The sequence below is a fragment of the Stigmatopora argus genome, chromosome 22, assembly GCF_051989625.1.
Source record: "Stigmatopora argus isolate UIUO_Sarg chromosome 22, RoL_Sarg_1.0, whole genome shotgun sequence".
Classification (NCBI taxonomy): Eukaryota; Metazoa; Chordata; class Actinopteri; order Syngnathiformes; family Syngnathidae; genus Stigmatopora; species Stigmatopora argus.
Genome location: NC_135408.1, coordinates 1,327,536 through 1,347,648, shown reverse-complemented (window position 1 = coordinate 1,347,648; position 20,113 = coordinate 1,327,536). Strand labels below are relative to the sequence as shown.

The following is a 20,113-nucleotide window of genomic DNA, read 5'->3' as shown; positions in this document are numbered from 1 at the left end:
CAACGTTATCAAATATCTTTATTTTTTAACAAAAAATAATGAATTAAATAAATTAACTTAAAGATGAATAAAAAATAAATCAATCAGTAATATAAAACCAAATAATACTAATGAGCATACAGTAGATATATACTGGCTGGCTAAGTAGAGAAAATGAATTATTTTTATTCCGTTTCAAATGTCTGTATTAACAGCTCTTTAACCTTTAACTTTCTGAACTTGAATGGAACATTGAACATGAAATATTCTGAACACGGCTTCTTTTGCCTACTCCTTGCTGCTAGAGACCTGGCAGCGCTTCTTCTCACATAGTCACATTTGGCTTGAGGGAGGAAGCATTGGAGACCCTCAGTAGAGCTTGAAGATGCTCATCAGTAAGTCTGGACCTGTACTTGGACTTATTGAAGTTCAAGGTGGAGAAGAGCTTCTCACACAAGTATGTGCTCCCAAAAAGGCACATGGTCCGCTTGAACCTTCGGGAAAGTTCAGGGAAGCTGGGGGTCAACTCTCTCAAAAATTGCCCAAGCTTGTCTGCTTCTCCACTCACCTCCCTGAACTTGGCTTTGAGTGCAGAGTTGCACTGCAGGTCAATGAGCTCCATTTGAAGCTCAGGAGGGTCATCTTGCACATCAAAGGAGAAGGGGTCCGCAAAAATTTGAAATGTGGCTTTGTGTGTCTTGAAGTCTGCAAATCTGTGATCAAATTCCTCCTGTAGCTTTGAAATGGCCTCAACATACTTCTCACCACTGAATGGTGTGCCTGCATCCACGAGAGCCTTGCATGCTGGGAAATGGCAAAGGTTTGTCTGAGAGAGCTGGGCTTTCCATAACACAAGTTTAGTGCAGAATGCTCTCACGTTGTCATAGGCAGCACTGACAAGTTGCCCCTGGCCTTGTAGCTTCTTGTTCAGTACATTAAGCTCATGTGTGATATCAACAAGAAAAGCCAAGTCCATGAGCCATTTGGGATCACTTAGCACAGGATCAATCAACTCACAAACGGCGTAGCTAGCTTTGACTGCTGCATTACTGTCTTTGGTAGCCTTCTTGAAGAGATCCTGTTGCCTCAGAAGACGTGTTTTAAGACTGGCAACCTGGTTGGCTCTCTCATCTCCCTGGTATTTTTCGTACTCCTCAGCATGTCTCATAGTACAATTACGTTTCAAATTGTATTCCTTGTGCACCGCAACTTTTTCAGTGTAAATGAGACACGTCGGGGTGCCCCTGTGTTCAACAAAGAAATATTGCACTCCCCACTTTTCTTGAAACTGTCTGTGCTCATCACCGACCTTTCTCTTCACGGCAGGCTTTGAAAGAGACATCTCTGGGGCTCTGTAATATGTTTTTCCACTTGGAATGAGTCTCGGGTTGATCTTTCACATTCAGTCGCGCGGGTTTGTGGCGCATGTGCACTTTCGCTCTCCGTTTCAATCGCGGAGATGGCTACAGACACTGACACAGGCTGGATCACGGATCATAGCGCCTCATTCAGTTCTATGCTGAGAGCAGCGGAGGAGTGTGCGCGCCGAGCGGAGTGATCGGCCTCACGGCTTCTCCTCCGCCCAGCTGATTGGAGGAATGAATGAGTGAGTGAGGCACTGGACAGCCCGGCCGATGTCCCGCCCCCCAGAGCCGTATACCTCACCGTGATTGGTTCATTCAGCTCCGAACCAAAGTTCCCTCTAATTTTTTGTTGGTCTGAGCAGAAAGACAACCTCCCTGAGCGCACTGAGTACCAGTGTGAGCGACATCATCGGTACTCGGATGATTCGCCTAAAGACGTTTCGCCGACGGACGTTTGACAGACGGGCAGGTCGCCGAATGGACGTTCCACCGAACGTTCATTCGGCCGAACGGAGGTTTCGCCGAAACGGGATTCGAACGCTCGCCCCGCCGGATCGTGTGTGTACAAGTTTTTCAACCTCGGCCCGCGGGCCATATACGGCCCGTTAGGATTTTTAATCCGGCCCGCCGCCGGTGTTGTCCAAATTATAGTAAAAATCAATGTTCGTCTACCTTCAATGGCAGTCCGGGAATAAGCACTCTTGGGCAGGCAGATGTAGCAGAACCGAGCCGTAAAATGACAGCAATCGGGTCAAATCCATCCTAAAACAGCATTTAATGATTAAATACAAATACTGGATGATATCGCGATGGAGGCAAAAAAACGTCTATAGACGTCCATTCGCCAAACGGCTCAAAATGCTCTCAAATTCGGTCAAATCCAGCTGAAAACAGCGTTTAATGATTAAATACAAATACTAGTATTTGTATTTAATCATTAAACTAACAAATACTAGTACGACCTGTCCGTCTGTCAAACGTCCGTCGGCGAAACGTCTTTAGGCGAATCATCCGGTCACGACATCATCATTGCTCGCTATCGGCACACCAGTATCACACCTGCCACAAGCAGGTGCATGTCAATGTTCCCTCTAATTTTTCATGTAAAACATGCTGTAAAACAAGAAAAACATGAGTGGACAGAGCTACTGCCACTGGCTGCCACTTAAACGGCGCCATCATGGGGAAAGGGGTAAAAAAAAAAAAAAAAAAAAAAAAAAAAAAAAAAAAAAAAAAAAAAAAAAAAAAAAAATCGATCTTTCATATTAAGACGGGGGCCGCAAATTATCGTCCCGCGGGCCGCAGTTGGCCCGCGGGCCGCAAGTTTGAGACCCCTGCTCTACAGTGACAAGATCAACATTTGAATTATACGGCCATCCATTTCCCTTTAGTAAATTATTTTGAGTAATGACTATAGGGTGTCGGCACCTAAACCCTCACCACTCTCGACCAATTATGACAGTCAAAATACTAAAAAGAGATCCAAATGTTATGAATGTTATGAATTATTATCAATGTTTGAATGTTATAATTCATTATTATTTAAATGTTGGGTTCTGAAGGTGACTTCATTTCATTCCAGGTTATTGCCTCATACATCAAAAATGGAGTTGGCCTGGCTTTTTTGTGTGGCTGAATGTGAAAATGATTGCTCGTCACCAGCTAATAACTAGTTTACTGCATGTGGAAATGTTACGATCGGGGATGGAGGACCCCAAAGCAAGCAAGGGCAGCAAGTCTGGATATCAAATCTTTATCAGAATCGTCCAAGAGATGGGCAAAGGCACAAAAGGGAGTAGAGTAGGCGAGTAGATAGTCGTGGAAGGGAGGTCGGTAACCGTGGAGTATGTCGTGGAGTCCAGAGTGATGAGTGAGAGCGAAGTCGTTGTCCGTGGTCCGTGGTCCGTGGTCCGTGGTCCGTGGTCCGTGGTCCGTGGTCCGTGGTCCGTGGTCCGTGGTCCGTGGTCGTGGGGCTGAGCGTGGTCGGGATCCTGGGAGCAAAAACAAGAGGTCGTAGATTAGTAGAGGCAGGCAAGGAGACAATACAAGAGGGTACTTAACAGTGAACTGATTAAGATGATCCAGTAGCGTGGTCATGTTCTTCTTGGCTTTAAATATTCTCCACTGGCTGATGAATCACACCTGGAAGCGTTTGAGTGATTAGGGGCTGGGCCTGTGATTGGGTGGCAGGGCCACCATCAGTGGCAGCCATTTTACATAAAGCCTCAACAATACAATTCTTAGCTTCTTAATAAGTGCATACATTTTTAGGCAATGCCATGACATCCAACATTTGTTAAACAATTCACGCTTGTGCTGAGAAAATGAATCCTATATGAGCTGCTGATTTACCATATTGCCCCGATTATAAGACAATGTTTTTTTGCTTTGCAATAAGACTAAAAAAGTGGGGGTCGTTTTATTTTCGGAGTCTAGACATCATACTCATTTACAACGCTAGATGGCGCTGGATATCTTTAAAGTGAATGCTGAACTTAACTCCCTAGGCCAGAGTAAACCCCTGTCACAAAGAACAAAAATAAAAAGAGCGGTAGCACAAAGAAGAAAAATATAAAATAGCAAAGATAAGAGAGGAAAAGAAGAGAAGAGATAAATGGAGAAATGTAGCGAGAATCTGAAGAGAAGTGGGTCGAAGATCTACCAGGTTAACCGGCAGCTGAGGAGAAGATATGATGCAAACTTCCAGATGATGGTGATAAATGAGGCAGAGTCTTCAAACAATTGTAAAGCGGCTGTGAAATATGGTGTCACAAAGTGTAATGTACAGAGATGGAGAGCTCAAATAGATCGCCAAAAAAATGCTCAGTTAGAGAAAAGCTTTCTGTAGTCCTCAGAGCGGCCGCTTCCAAGAGCTCGACAGGAGGGCGTGCGCGTACTTGGACGAAAAAACGAAAGGACGGGATGCCTATCAGCAGACCCGTCATTCAGCTCAAAGCCGTGGAAATAGCCAAAGAGCAAAACATACCCACCGCTGACTTCAATGCAATACTCGGCTGGTGTAAATGAATGATGCGGCGTAACGGTTGCCATTATTGTACGTGCCCAGCAATGTTCCCTCTAATTATTTGTTTGTCTGGGCAGAAAGACAACCTCCATGAGCACACTGAGTACCAGTGTTAGCAACACAATTGCTCGCTATGGGCACACACCAGTGTCACACCTGCCATAAGCAGGTGCATGTCTACTACACATAAATGATTTAGTAATAATAAAATGTAATGATTAATATCTATGAATGGGCGGCCCGGCGGATGCGTGGTTCGCGCGTCGGCCTCACAGCTCTGGGGTCCTGGGTTCAAATCCAGGTCGGTCCACCTGTGTTGAATTTGTATATTCTCCCTGGGCCTGCGTGTGTTTTCTCTGAGTACTCCGTTTTCCTCCCACATCCCCAAAAGATGCATTGTAGGCTGATTGTACACTCTAAAATTGCCCCTAGGTATGGGTCTGAGTGTACATGGCTGTCCGTCTCCTTGTGCCCTGTGATCGGCTGGCCACGATACAGGGTGTCCCCTGCCCCTGGCCCAAAGTCAGTAGGGATAGGCTCCCCGCCCAAAGTCAGCAGGGATAGGCTCCAGCACCCCCGCGAGTGATAAAGTGGATAAAGCGGTTCAGAAAATGAATGAAAACATATCTATGAATAAAACATCTTCATAAATGCCATTAGAATATGCACAAATCCGACTTAAATTTTACCTTATTTTAGACATCTGTCCTTCTCACTTCTTATTCTCGTTCAAATGACTTTTCTGCTGAACGTGTCACTTGAGATAGTCAAGTTTCCATTTATATGCAATATTTTTCCATGATTTTGCTTTGATTTATTTAATAAGGGATAGCACATATTATTTAACATATTTATATTTATGTTAATGAACATATATATGTAAGATTGTAGCCGAGGGCTAATTTCCATTTATAGTCCATTTTGTAAGTTGAAGACAAATGATCACACATACTAGACACACAGACGCGCACGCACGCACATAGCCACACACAAAGTAGATTTAGACAGTTCTCACCCGGTTTCACCGCTTGATAAAAGGGCTGTAAAACACGAAAAACATAAGAGTGGACAGAGCTACTGCCACTGGCTGTCGCGTAAATGGCGCCATCATGGGGAAAGGGGTAAAAAAAGTTTGGATTTTATTTACTGCGCGCCATATGATTGCTGCTGTGTGAAGAAGACGAGAGTAGTGCGCAATTGCGCACGCGCGCAGCTTAGAGGGAACATTGGTGCCCAGGAAAAAGGCTGGATGGAAACCAAGCCTTTAGTGGACTGGCTCAAGGTTGTGTGGAGCAGACACCTTTGGAGACTCAGTAAAAAGAGGAACATGCTGATTTTGGATGCATTTTGTGGACACTTGTTTGATCCAGTCAAAAAAACAAGTGAAGGCAATGAACGGCAACTTGGTGATCATTCTGGGGAGAATGACAAGTCAGCTGCATGTGTTGGATTTTGTGGTCAACAACCATTCAAACACAATCTGCGAAAGAAATACAGAGAGTGGCTCCTGTCTGGTGATCACCCCAACTGGACTGGAAAGATTCAGGTGCCTCCGGTACATTTGCTCTGTGAGTGGATCCTCCACGCATGGGATGCAGTTTCCTCAAAGAGCATCATCCACAGGTTTAAAAAATGTTGCATATCAAATGCCCTGAACGTCAGTGAAGTTGACGTGCTCTGGAAGGAGCCAGAGAATGGCAGTGAGGACAGTGACACTGAGCACAGCAAAGAAGACGATGTTTGTGAGGAGTAATGTTCTGACATGACAGATCTGAGCAACTCTCAAGTTGTAATCAGTTTGCCTTATTTTATTGCAATGTTTTTCCATATTCAGATTTCTTTTAAGGCTCTTGAATATATTGTTATATTTTGTGTCAGAGGTACTGTAATAATTTTCTCTATAAAAAATTAATTTAGTGTTCAAAAAATCTTTTTGCAAATTTGAGTCTTAAAAAAGAGGGGGTCATCTTATAATTGGGGTCGTCTTATATTCCGTGTCGTCTTATAGTCGGGCCAATACGGTAGTTTGAGTGATGGTGGCACTGTCTTTGTTTTATGGTTGTTTGTTTTCTAGTTTGGACTTATGGCTGCAGTCATTACTGTGAGACATATTTTTAACATCTTGATCTGAAAGTATTTCAACAATATACATATATCACAGTGAAAATGCACTGGTAAACTCACTCCTGCATTTTGAGTTTGCATCACGGAATCAGTCATAAAAACATGATTAAATAGATCATTAAAATTGCCACATTTGGCTTCAGATGTAGACATTTTATTCTGTTATGATTTCATGACGATATAGATGTCTGTGTTTGGTCATTAAAGTTTCAACAGAGCTGTTGTGGCAATAGATTTCAGTGTGTGATTCATCTAACTGTCCATCTTGCGAGTGGCGGAATATTTTCTCACTGTATCTACAAGATAGATCCACATACAAAACAGATTTTACTGTACATACACTGCTTTAAAATGTCATAAGTTAGCAGTGTTGTCCTATAACTTTGCCTCTCACTAAACATCAATCCAGAAATTCAAAAACTCCAATTACAAAACTAACCATTGTACTACAGTAATACCTTGACATACAAGTGTCCTAACATACGAGAAATTTGAGATATGAGGAACATTCTGAGCATTTTTTTTGCCTTGAGATACGAGACAAATTTGAGATTCGAGCATACGAGATGGTTCCTGATGCGGCCGTCCGGGTAGCCGAGTATGCGAGAGGCTGCTTATGAGAACAGCATCGCTCTGTCTTTCTCGCCATATCTCCCTCGCTTAAAGATATTAACGAAGCATACAAGTTGCATTTTTTACTGGAGATAGCGTGACGGAGTCGATAATCTGCGAAAAAGCCAACAGAATCTACATGGATTTGAAAGCAAAGTGAGCATTTCAAAAAGATACCAGCTGAACCCTTAAAAGCGAGTTGTGGCTGGTTCGATAATTTCAAAAAAATTAACTGGGATACACTTGGTTCTGAGGCATGGAGAAGCAGCAAGTTCCAAATAGAAAGCCACAGTGGAATACATTAACATCTCCTCGGTTATCACACGAGGTTTAAATGTAGTGTAATGTAAGAACAAAACTTATTTTTAAGTGTGTGTGTAGTAATCTAAGTTCATTTGAGTTAAATTTAAAGTTTATGTTATGTTACAAGCGCGTTGCCGTCTGTCAAGTCTCTCTCCTGTCCTTTCTCTCTCTCGTCCGCACACCCCGCGTTAAGTCTGTAATGATAGTCACATTTTAGTATTGAAGATCATAACCACTAGATAGGTATTTGTTACTTTTTGACAAGGTGGTGAATTAGAACAAATAAAAAATGTTTTTCCATTGTAATATGCTGTTTTTGGTGTTTTTTCAGAGCTAATTGGTATTCGATAAACTTTTTTATGATAGTGTCTGAAAGCAGTTAAAAATGTGCTGCCTTATACAGACATATGACTAATCATGAACATATAACGTTTAGACAAGCCCCCTGCCCCCAACACACACACACACACTCTCAACACTCGGCTGCAAAAAGGCTTGCTGATTCATGCAGAAAATTGTTCCTTCCTCCCAGCTCTACTCCAACCACTTTTTATCTGAACCATCCATTCCTTAACTGATATACTCTTCAATCCCAATGCAAACCGCTGGCCTTTATCACTCAGTGCTGCTGAGCTCTCTCAACTTGGGACTGGCAAAGACGCTTGGAGCCCTGCGAGGGGTCCAGATAGTCATGGAGGACAGAATATATTAACATTTTTGGAAAGTTGGGAGGACATTTCAACAACACAGTGAATAAGTTGACAGCAGCTAACGCTTGAAACCATCTGGCATATTATAGCTTATATAGACTCTTATAGAACATTATCTAAAGTAAAATAGGTCTATGTCCATATAGCCTGCAGAACCAGTTTGAAAAGCATTGGTGCTTTAGCCTGAGGAGCCCAACCCTCAAGGCTGTTTGGATTTGTCAGGATAGTGTACTGCTGCAAGATGTGTGTCAGAAAATGTGGTTTGTAGTGTAAATGACATAGCACTTTGAGGGGCCACAGCATGGTCAAATACTTGCATTCACAAGCACACGCAATTATGCGTCAGAAACAAAACGTGAGAGCTGTACATATTTCATTTAATCTGCAGCCAATTTATCACCCAAAAGGAACAAGGCAAGAGTAACTTTTTAAAAAGTGGATGTGACACGTAATTTAAACTCAACTGCAGGATTTGTGTGGTTCACTTTGACATGAGAGCACATACGCTGTGGGCTATAAAAAATTGAGTTTGGTTACATTACAGTCTTAAACCTCACATAACCTTAGGACAGAGTACATAGACATGGATTAAAACCTACGTGAACAAAAGCCTATATGATGCATGAACATAAGTATTTGCTCTTAAGTCAACAGAAAAATTGCAAGTACTAAAATAATTCAGCCTTCTAGAAGCATCAAAGAGAGGCCTTTGCCAAACTATTTATTTATTTCAAATGGAATTTAAAACTAAATGGCCTATAGGAAGGTATACATTTCATGTGTGAAATGCAGAACAGTTTTTTTTATATTTTTTGTTTTAAGGTGAGTACAGTAAACCATCGAATATTACGGATAATGTAGACCAGACATGGCCGCCATAATCGAGAAACCGCGAAGTAGGATCACCTCTATTATTAGTACCATAGGACGTTTTCGCGCCTATGCAAAAATACAATACAATACATTCTACCAGGGTGGAAAGCCGTCCACTTTGTAGTACTACATACATTTTAGACTTTAACGTGTGCCCTGTGTGTGTGTGTATATGTGTGAAAATATGTGCCACATTGCATTTGTGTGAAGATTCAACCAGAAGCTTGCCAGAAGTTTGTGGATGGCTACCAAAAGCGCCTAATTGAAGTGAAAATGGCCAAGGGACATGTTACCAAATATTAGCGCTTCTGTATGTATATTTTTGACCCAGCAGATTTGATCACTTTTTCTGTTAACCCATAATGAAGTCATAATAGAACCAAACTTCATGAATGTTTTTTGTGACAAAGAAGTATCTGTTCCAATCACTATCAGAGAAAAATCAGAGTTGTAGAAATAACTGGAAACTCAAGAGAGCCATGACATTATGTTCTTCACAAGTGTATGTAAACTTTTGACCACAACTGTATATATATATATATCTATATATATATATATGTATATATATATATATATATGTATATATATATATATATATATATATATATATATATATATATATGTATATATATATATATATATATATATATATATGTATATATATATATATATATATATATATGTATATATATATATATAACTTTTTTTCTGTATAGTTTTGCTGTGTAATTTAGTGAGTGACAGGTGTCCAGCCAACAATAGGATACGATGCAATTACGTCATGTACCTAATCACAGCATTGACAGTTCAGTGTGGCGGAGTTAATTGACGCTAATGCTAATTCGGCTAAAGTGACTGTGATAACGTCAACTCCTCAAACAAACGTAAAAAAGAACTGCAGTTCTTTCAAGTTGGAATGGCTGTCAGAGTATGTGCAAATAGAAAAACAAGTGGAGAACCTGGGTTTGCTCTTTTCTTTTTTCGAGTGAGTAGCATCTAATCTGCAAAACATGCAGCAAAGGTAAAGTTGTACGCGAATTTTCCGTTGGAAAAATATGGACTAAATAAAAGTTTGACTACCTTAAGCAACACATTCAGGATAAAAGTCATTTGAATGAGAATGAGAAGGGAGAGGAGACGTAAACAATAAGGTAAAATTTAAGACAGATTTGTACATATTCTAATGACTTGTTTTATTTATATTGTATTCATGAGTAGTAGAAATGCACCATCTGATGGCAGGTGTGATACTGTTGTGTGGCCATAGTGAGTAGTTCTAATGTTGCTCACAGTGGTACACACAGGGAGGTTGTCTGTATGCCCAGACATGAAAAATTAGAGGGAACATTGTTCATAATGTGGGGCGGCCCAGTGGGGTGAGTGGTTAGCGCGTCGGCCTCACAGCACTGGGGTCCTTGGTTCAAATCCAGGTCTCGTCCGTCTGTGTGGAGTTTGCATGTTCTTCCTGGGCCTGCGTGGGTTTCCTCCGGGTATTCCGGTTTCCTCCCACATGCCAAAGACATGCATTGGATTGGATAACTTTATTCATCCCGTATTCGGGAAATTTCATTGTCACAGTAGCAAGAGGTGAGAATGCAGATACAGGAAAGGAATTTTAGACATAAATTGATAGGTAATAAGTAAATAAATAAATAAATAAATACATGAATAAATATATAAGGTAGGCTGATTGGACACTCTAAATTGCCCCTAGGTATGGGTGTGAGTGTGCATGGTTGTCCTTTGTCTCCTCGTGCCCTGCAATCGGCTGGCTTTTGATTCCGCCTCTGGCCCGGAGACAGCTGGGATTGGCTCCAGCACCCCCTGCGACCTAATGAGGATAAAGCGGTTCAGAAAATGAGATGAGATGAGATAGTTCATAATGTGTAAAAAGTAGATAAAATACATCCACAAAGACAAGAAACACAATCAAGAATATTCATATTAAAATGTGTGATCATCTATTTACAAAATGCTGATGTTAGGCAAACTGTCATGTACTATATTTTCAAATAGTGGTAGCTAATTGATTAAGGTTACTTCAGCATATCAAATGACATTCAAGATTAAAACTGGCCGCACGCCTTTAGTTTGACACGTTAGACAGATGGGGCCGGCTTAATCACAGCTGCACTGTGTCAAACACGGCCATCCGACTCCTACTGCCAGGGAAGCATCTGACAGGTATTCGGGGCTTCTTAGGGGGGACTTCTCTCCTCTGATTCCTGGCTGTCGAGACGCTTCCAGGTCTTTTTCTTTTGCATCAGGTGTCCGGGGAATTGTTGGCATAGAACAGTGGTTCCCAAACTGGGGGGCGTGCCCCCCTAGGGAGGCGTAAAGAGAATTCAAGGGGGGCGTGAAGTCATCTGCTAAAACAATGTTTAAATAGATTATAAGAATAATAAAATCAAAGAACAAATATCTGCCATTAAATACATGCAAAATATGATTATAGCAGTCACTCCAATGGTCCAACCCGTTTTCTATTAACAGAGATCTGTTTTCCTGAACAATGCTAAGAAATAAATGCAATAAAACAAAATAAGTTCACATGAGCAAAAGAGGAAGTGGGAGGGGGGGCGTGCGGGTCTACTGGAAGCAAGAAGGGGGGCGTCAGGTAAGATAGTTTGGGAACCACTGGCATAGAAGGATTAAAAAAAAATGCAGGAAGGCTACAGCCACAAGAAGAGGTCTTGCCCTTTGCTGTTTTTGTTTCTTGATACATAAGCCCCCAGTGGGGACATGAAAGTATCAACAACAACAACTTCTAGGCCTCATCAGCTGGCTCCTGCAAGTTTATTCTGATTATATTGGGCAGCTTTTTAATAATGCAAGTGGAGTCCAAATAAACACAGACCTGGCTGAACAGCCAACTTTTCTGTTGATTTTGTTAAAGCCATATTTATGCTACCTGTATACACAAAAAAGTTAATAAATACAATGCAATGGACAGGTGGAAACCGTTTCACAATAATGGTGAAGGAGGGGCTAGGTTTAGGGCCAGTATATAGCCCCACATAAAGCCCAATATCCATTCAAAAATACATATTTTTTTTCTCCTGCAGCTTTGTTGTAGTCTTTTTGCTGCACCAATTAACCTCGGACAGGAAAACAACGACCCCCCAACCCCCCTTGTTATTTACCACGCAGCAAAATTTTCTAATTGTTATTTTCCTTTGGTTTGATAGAGTAACCGCGCGTCGGACGCCTCCTCCTAACTCTTTGCTGTCAGCTAATTAGCTTTTGGTCTAATGTCGTGCTTCAGAGTTAGCTTATCGTTCTTATTGCTCAGGCACCGGTGATCAAGTGCAAGGAATTGCACATTCTGATTGTCCGCTAATTAAATCTCTCACATTGTGTACTACTAATTAATTATACCGCATTCACATAGTATACTGTATGCACATGTTTTGTTGTTGTTGTCATGTTTCACTTCACACAAAGAGTGCATGTTTTAAAGGTTTTCTTGGCAACCATGTGTGACTCAACATAGTAGATCTCAAACCATGAAACCAAGAATAAAGTACAAGTACAAATTGTGGGTGGCTCCGTGGATGAGTGGTTAGCGCATCAGCCTCACCCTTCTGTGATCGAGGGTTGAATCCTAGATACAAAGCTTCCTGTGTGAGGTTTGAATGTTCCCCCTGGCCTTGTGTGTTTAGCCAGGGTACTGTAGTTTCCTACCACATGCTAAAAACATGTATGGTAGGCTGGCTGACCACTTTAAATTGCCCCGAGTTATGAGTGTGAATATGAATGTTTGTTCGTCTCCTTGTGCCCTGCAATTGGCTGGCCACCAATCCAGGGTGTGCCGTAGTTATCTGGGATAGGCTCCAGCATCCTTGTGAAGTGTTATGAAAAATCAATGGAAATAAAAGTACAGTCTCTACTTACGAAATTAATTGATTCCAGAACTTTTTTCGTACCCTAAAAATTTCGTAAGCACAACTACCAACTAAACCCTTTAAAATTGGTCAAAGTGTCTCAATTTTGTATGAAAGATGTGAGAAACACAAAAATGAGCACGTGCACTTCCCTATGACTCGATGGTGTCAGAAAGCCGTCCACTTTGTAGTACATTTTAGACGTTTACGTGTGTCCTATGTGTGTGTGTGTGAAAATATAAGCCGCGTTGCATTTGTACGGTTTTTATCGCTTAATAAGGGGAATTGCAGTTATTAAGAAGGGGAACATTTAGCCGAGGTTGACATGTATGTAAGAGAGAATCTTGAAACATGGATAGTGATGGTTGCGACACAGCCAATGAGAGCCCAGTAGAGTGTAGCGATGTTCTGAGGTGAGAATCAATGCATCCGCGACAATATTTTCAAAATAAAATAGCATAAGGAAATGCATTTTCTTTTTGGGGGTTCCTAACTTGGATCTTTTTCGTATCTCGGGGCACTCATTTGCATATAAAAAGCTTTGTAACCTGAACATTTCATTACTAGAGGCATTCGTCAGTAGAGGTATGACTGTAAAAATTGTATAGACTAACATTTTTTCCAAAAACAATGTTCAATTACGGCCCATGGGTTGAATCCATCTCCCCTGCCACTCTAGCTCTCCAACACTTGACCTCTCGGCTTAAATCTAGCTGGCTTTCATGATGTTTAAATTACGGAAACGCCGCCCTTTGTACATTTGTGTCATCTGTTTAACCATGACAAAATTACACCCGATATTTTAAGAGAAATACAATTTCAAAGAAAAAGGCAAAAACATTCTAAATGGGATCATGACAGAAGACCTTAACATTTGTAAAATTGAGCAGGTCTTTTTAAGGGCTCAATATCAAAGGCAACTTTGTTCACTGACAATATGGCAGTCGTAATCCATTTTCAAACATGTTGAACAACCCATAAAAATGCTGACCTTTATCAGACAAGCTACTCACTTGACATTTGTGGTGACGCGAGTGCCTGTGTCATTGTGCCGTTACGGCACAAGTTGTAAAAGAAAATCAATGTACTGTGGATGGTGGAGGGGGTGCAGCTGGGTATTATCACAACCTGGCAGGTCGACATAAAAATAAAAAGAGCGAGCAGAAATAAGGTGAGACAAGCTGTCAATTCCAACAATCTTTATAAGATCATGTATCACACATCAGGAGCTGCAAGCTCACATGCTGTTTTAATAAAATGCCTTTGTGAAAATGAAATTAGAGACTGCTTCATCCACTTATTTTTAGAATATAGCTGGATTTCACATGATTGCCTTGCAAGAAACATTTATAGTACGACTTGCTGAAAGCAAACACTGAGCATTAGTAAAGCATGGCAGTTTGATGATAACACAATAAAAATGCCATAACAATATTAAAATTAATGTAGCTATACTTATAAACTTTTTTTCCCAAGATGGCACCATTCACGCGGGAACCAGTGGCAGTAGCTCTGTACACTCTTATGTTTTTCGTGTTTTACAGCCCTTCTATCTTTTTTTTAATTACATTTTAATATTTCTTAATACATTCCTTTTTACTTTACTTTGTACTTTATACTTTTTACTTTAATGTTTTTACAACTTTCCTTGTTCTGTTAGCCTGGCTTCTTTCGGCTACTTCTTTTTTGGAACCATTCAGCCATGCCTACTCTGTCACACACATGGGACTAGCTGTTACAAAACAGAAGGAGCAACACCTCGGTGCCGCCGGAGTTTCGGAGCTGGACAAAAGTGCTGGGAGAAGAGGCAACGCTTCTGACCAACCATTCCATCGTGGGATAAGATGGAAGAGCTGTCGGCGCTTACCAGCAACGGAGTCGAGGTGCCCTACTCTGCTACTGTTGTCTTCAGCTCCAGACTACTGAGGAACTGTGTGGATAAGCTTGGAAGAGTGACTGCATATTCTCTACCTCGGTCACAGTCTGCAGAAGTTCCCCATCTCGTGGAAGACTTCCTGTGTGTGGTTCCAGTTTTTGTCCAAGTTTACAACGTCTTTTTGAGTCTATCCGTTTTTACTACCGAAACCAAGATGGCGCCGTTCAAGTGGCAGCCGGTGGCGGTAGCTCCGTCCACTCTTGCTCGTTTTGTGTTTTTGCTGCTTTTCTGTCTTAATGATTTGATTTGGTGATTCTTAATGATCCCATTGACTTTGATTTGCTTTGTACTTTGTGTTTTTGCTTTTGCTTTGTTGTTCTGCGGCCTTTGCGACTGTACTGTCTAACTTATAACTATGCCTTTTCTTGCTACTGTCACAATAAAATTTCCTGAATACGGGATGAATAAAGTTATCCAATCCAATCCAAACTATTAAACAACTTGGGGTTGATTCCAAATCGTGGCAACATGCGCAGAAAGAAAAATAATTCCAGACTTGTATCCTTCATATGAACATATGACTGTGAAGGAATTATAATTGAATTAAAGTTGAATTATTGCCATAGTAAGACAATATCATTAGGGTAAAAACTAGAAAATTTGAAAATAGGCGAATTGTATAAGTTTAATCCATTCATTCATTTTCATTACTGCTTATACTGGTTGGGGGCTGCTGGAGCCCATCCCCGCTGACTTCAGGCACGCTAAACTGTTCGCCAGTCATTCATAAGGCACACACAGAGACAGATAACCATTTGCACTCTCAATCACACTACCTTTGAGTAGGAATCAAACATACACAGCTCACACCAAAGTCAGGCGAAAGAACCACTGCATCATCTGGTTGCATTTGTAAATGTTGTAATACAAAATAATTAGGTTGAATTCTGGTAATACATGAGATTTTATAACATATAGACAAAAATCAATTTGATTTCAATAGTACAAGATAGATGAAAAAGTGATCGATAGAGTGGTTAGCACGTCCGCTTCACCGTTCTGAGATTGAGAGTTCAATCTCTGGTGGGTTCCGACCTTCCTGTATGGAATTTTCATGTTCTCATTGTTCCTGGTTGGGTTTTCTCTGTTAATTTGGTTTTATCCTACATCCCAAATTCATGCATGGTAAATTGGTTGAATACTCTAATTTCCCTGTAGGTATGTCTGTGTGTGCTTGGATGGTTGTTTGTCTCCCTGTGCCCTGCAATTGGCTGACAACCAACCCATAGTTGGCCAAGAGTTGGCTCCAGCACCCCTGTGACCCTAATGAGGATAAGGGTCATTTTCACATAATTCAGCAAATAACGGTAAAGACACTTTCAGAAAATGAATAATTTACAAAATGCAATTCAAGCATTCTGATTATCTCTAATTAGCAACACTAGCACTGCCTGGAAATATCTTAGCTGGAACTTTAATGAAAACATAATTAATTAAAATTTAACCTGGATTTTACTAGTCTGAGCTCCTTGTACTGGTGAATGATACGATATTGGTGCCCCATAAGAGCCACAAGGTCTTTCTCAAGGTCATCACAGAGTTTCGCAATGGTGACAGATTTTTCTTTCTTCTGGATGACAACAACATCAATTGGCCCATTATTTGTCATTCTGGTCTCTACTCCCTTCTCCCATTCGTGGTATAACACTTGCTCCTTTGATTGCCTTATGTCATCAGTTCCATCCCTGTAGATCTTTTTGATGTATTTCTTGCAGACAGCACAGTTTCTAAACATACAACGGTAAAGACAAAATTTATTAACGGTAAAGACACAACATTCCACCTCAGCCTTTGACATTGGTAGATGGTATTTCTTGGCACTCAGTAAATGATAGTGTTCTGCATGCATACACCATGCCCAGTTCATTAAAAAGCAAAGTAATTATGTTCACCAAGTTTTTAGGACATCGGTAAAGACATGGAATTGTTACGACATTTCACAGGTATGGTCCTTACCTTGGTTTTAGTTTCATTCTCATGGCTTCTGCTTAGCTGGCGTTGACAATATGGCTGACAACATCCTGGTACTTCTCCCACACCAGCCACCTGGTGTATTTACTGTGAATTTTTTGGTGTATTTCTCATGTGATAACGGTAAAGACACACTAACTGATATGAAAGGTACATCAGTAAAACTGTTTGCAGTTGCAATTCTTTTGCATTTTTCTCAAAGACAACTTGAGTGAAAATACTATTGAAACAAATCTAAACAACACATTCTAAATAGAGACAAACAAATAAATCATAACCCGACTTTTCATTCCTATAAACTGTGACACTAGATTCTGGACATCTAACGGAGTGGACAAATTCAACATAAACTGGCTCTCAATGTATTTGTGTCTCAAATAGATTTCTCTTAAAATTGGTGCCAAATGTAGTATAATATGTGGCAAACAAAGCAGTAGTAATTAATTTTTATAACTTTGTAACACATAAAGGGAAAGTCCAGGGCCATATCTTTACCGTTATTTGCTGAATTATGTGAAAATGACCCATAAGCGGTATGGAAAATAAATGATTAGTACAAGATATTCTCAATTTTTACGAAAAAAATGATGTCCTTCAAAAAGAAAAAAGTTCAAATATTACCTCAAAATGTTATTTCAAATCTATTTCTATTCCATTAGGAAAGGGTGAATTATCCCAGGAAAAAAACGCAAGTAATGCAGGGATGGCCAAACCACTCCTTGAGGGCCGCTGTGGGTGCAGGTGTTTGTTCCAACCGTTCCAGCACAGGCACTTTGACCAATGAGATTTCTGCAGAAAACAAGTAGCACCAGACTGCAATTCACTGATTGCACTTGTAGGACTCCAGATTGGGGAAAAGGTGTCCTTTTGATGGGTTGTAATGAAAACCCGGACCCACTGCGGCCCTTTGTGGAATAGTTTCCCCACCCCAGAATTAATGCATTCTTTTTGTAAAAATGGATTTATAAAAAGTTAGAATAATCTATATGTTATGTGTACAGTGGGGCAAATACGTATTTAGTCAACGGCCAATTGTGCAAGTTATCCTACTTAAAAAGATTAGAGAGGCCTGTAATTGTCAACATGGGGAAACCTCAACAATGAGAGACAGAATGTGGAAAAAAAACTGAAAATCACATTGTTTGATTTTTAAAGAATTTATTTCCAAATTAAAGTGGAAAATAAGTATTTGGTAACCTACAAACAAGCAAGATTTCTGGCTGTCAAAGAGGTCTAACTTCTTCTAACAAGGTCTAACGAGGTCTCCACTCATTACCTGTATTAATAGCATCTGTTTTAACTCATTATCAGTATAAAAGACACCTGTCCACAAGCTCAGTCTATCACACTCCAATCTCCACTATGGCCAAGACCAAAGAGCTGTCAAAGGACACCAGAGACACAATTGTAGACCTGCACCAGGCTGGGAAGACTGAATCTGCAATAGGTAAAACGCTTGGTGTAAAGAAATCAACTGTGGGAGCAATTATTAGAAAATGGAAGACATACAGACCACTGATAATCTTCCTCGATCTGGGGCTCCATGCAAGATCTCACCTCGTGGCGTCAAAATGATAATAAAAAGGGTGAGCAAAAATCACAGAACCACACAGGGGGACCTAGTGAATGACCTACAGAGAGCTGGGACCACAGTAACAAAGGCTACTATCAGTGACACAATGCGCCGTCAGGGACTCAAATCCTGCACTGCCAGAAGTGTCCCCCTGCTGAAGTCAGTACAAATCCAGGCCCGTCTGTGGTTCACTAGAGAGCATTTGGATGATCCAAAAGAGGACTGGGAGAATGTGTTATGGTCAGATGAAACTAAAATAGAATTTTTTGGTAGAAACAGGTTCTCGTGTTTGGAGGTGTTACTCAATTTTCATAATGGTTAGATGAGATGACAATCGTGTGCGGTCGATTGGTCGCCGGTCTTTTGGTCGCATTTTTTGGTCGCAGTCTTTTGGTGGCGGTCTTTTGGTCGCCCCGACCACGACAACGGCAACCAAAAGACCGACGACCAAAAGACCGGCGACAAAACAAGGTAAAACAACACGGTCTACACATCAATAAAAGCCAACAATGGCCATGAGCAGTTTCACCAGTGGTGGGCCGTCAGGGCCTTCAAGGCCTTCTCTGCTTGCCTAAGAAATATCTGAATCATATTATATTTTGTCCATCAATAATTATTATTCCAAATGGTCTGTTAGCTTCCTTTCATTGCTTTCCCCCCTGGTTGCACTGCTTCCAGATGTGTGTTTTCATATTGAAGCATTTAACCAATCACATTTCCGCCATTATTTGTAGCCAGATCAGATCTGCCTCGAAGCCTTCACAATCAGTTCTTGCGGGCTCTGCTGCATTAAACTAGACTGTTGCTTTTAACCAATCAGATTTCGAGTTGGCAACCCCACAATGATTTTTCATAGGCGTTAGCATTTTGCTGGCTGGGACATGTCATTGCTTTCACAAACTATGATTGGCTAGTAGGCGGGCCAAAGCAGTACCCGAGGCAGCCGAGATCGCAAACTCCACCCACAGTGGCCGACAGAAGCAAAAACAAATGGATTCTGTTTGCTCACAAAGCTATTTTCCAGACGGACTTTTCCAGAAAAAAATGGACATCATTAAGAAAGGGCGGTCAACTCCGAAGCTAGCAAGCCTGTTACAGCCGGGAAAATGGTTTGTGGGGCACTTTCAGCGCGCTAACTTAGCTCCACAAGCAAATAGTTTATTGTTGTGTTGATTTAAAGCTATTTTCAAAACGGACTATGCCGGAAATATGACAGGACAGGCTCGACTTTCATCATTAGCTTCGATGGCGATAGGAAAGAAGGAAGAAAGAAAGGAGGATGGATATTGTGTAAAAAGGATTTTTGGTGAGTAAAATATGGCTATATTCCTAAATAATATTTCAATTGTGAGCCAAGTTCTGATATCTGAAAAGCTCCAGTGTTTGTATTTAATCACAAAATGCTGCTAGGAAGTGGATTTTACCCCAGTTTAATTTTTGGCGTTTCACCATTGACGTCCATCGCTGTCTTTTCCCGGGAAAAATCACCCCCCTGGCCTGGTTTTAATGTCTCAAAAGCTCCAGTATTTGTATTCAATCAATAAATGATGCTAGAAAGTGGATTTTACCTAATTTTAGTGCATTTTTTGTCATTTCACGTATGGACGTATCAACGTTCATCGCTGTCTTTTTACCGGGGAAATGATACTCCGGGTCCGGTTCTGATGTCTAAAAAGCTCCAGTATTTGTATTTAATCAATAAATGCTGTTTTCGGCTGGATTTTACCCCATTTTCGGGCAATGTTTGCCCGTACGCCAT

At 40.9% G+C, this 20,113-nt stretch overlaps 1 long non-coding RNA gene across 1 annotated transcript; it reads right to left on the bottom strand.

Moving 5' to 3' along the window:
• Nucleotides 1-3,312: 3,312 nt before the first annotated feature.
• On the bottom strand, nucleotides 3,313-13,996 carry LOC144067894 (uncharacterized). Its single transcript, XR_013298061.1, has 3 exons — nucleotides 13,888-13,996; nucleotides 3,405-3,485; nucleotides 3,313-3,334 (listed from the first exon to the last, which is right to left on the bottom strand). It is a non-coding gene; the product is annotated as an uncharacterized LOC144067894 (long non-coding RNA).
• Between the last annotated feature and the right edge of the window lie 6,117 nt (nucleotides 13,997-20,113).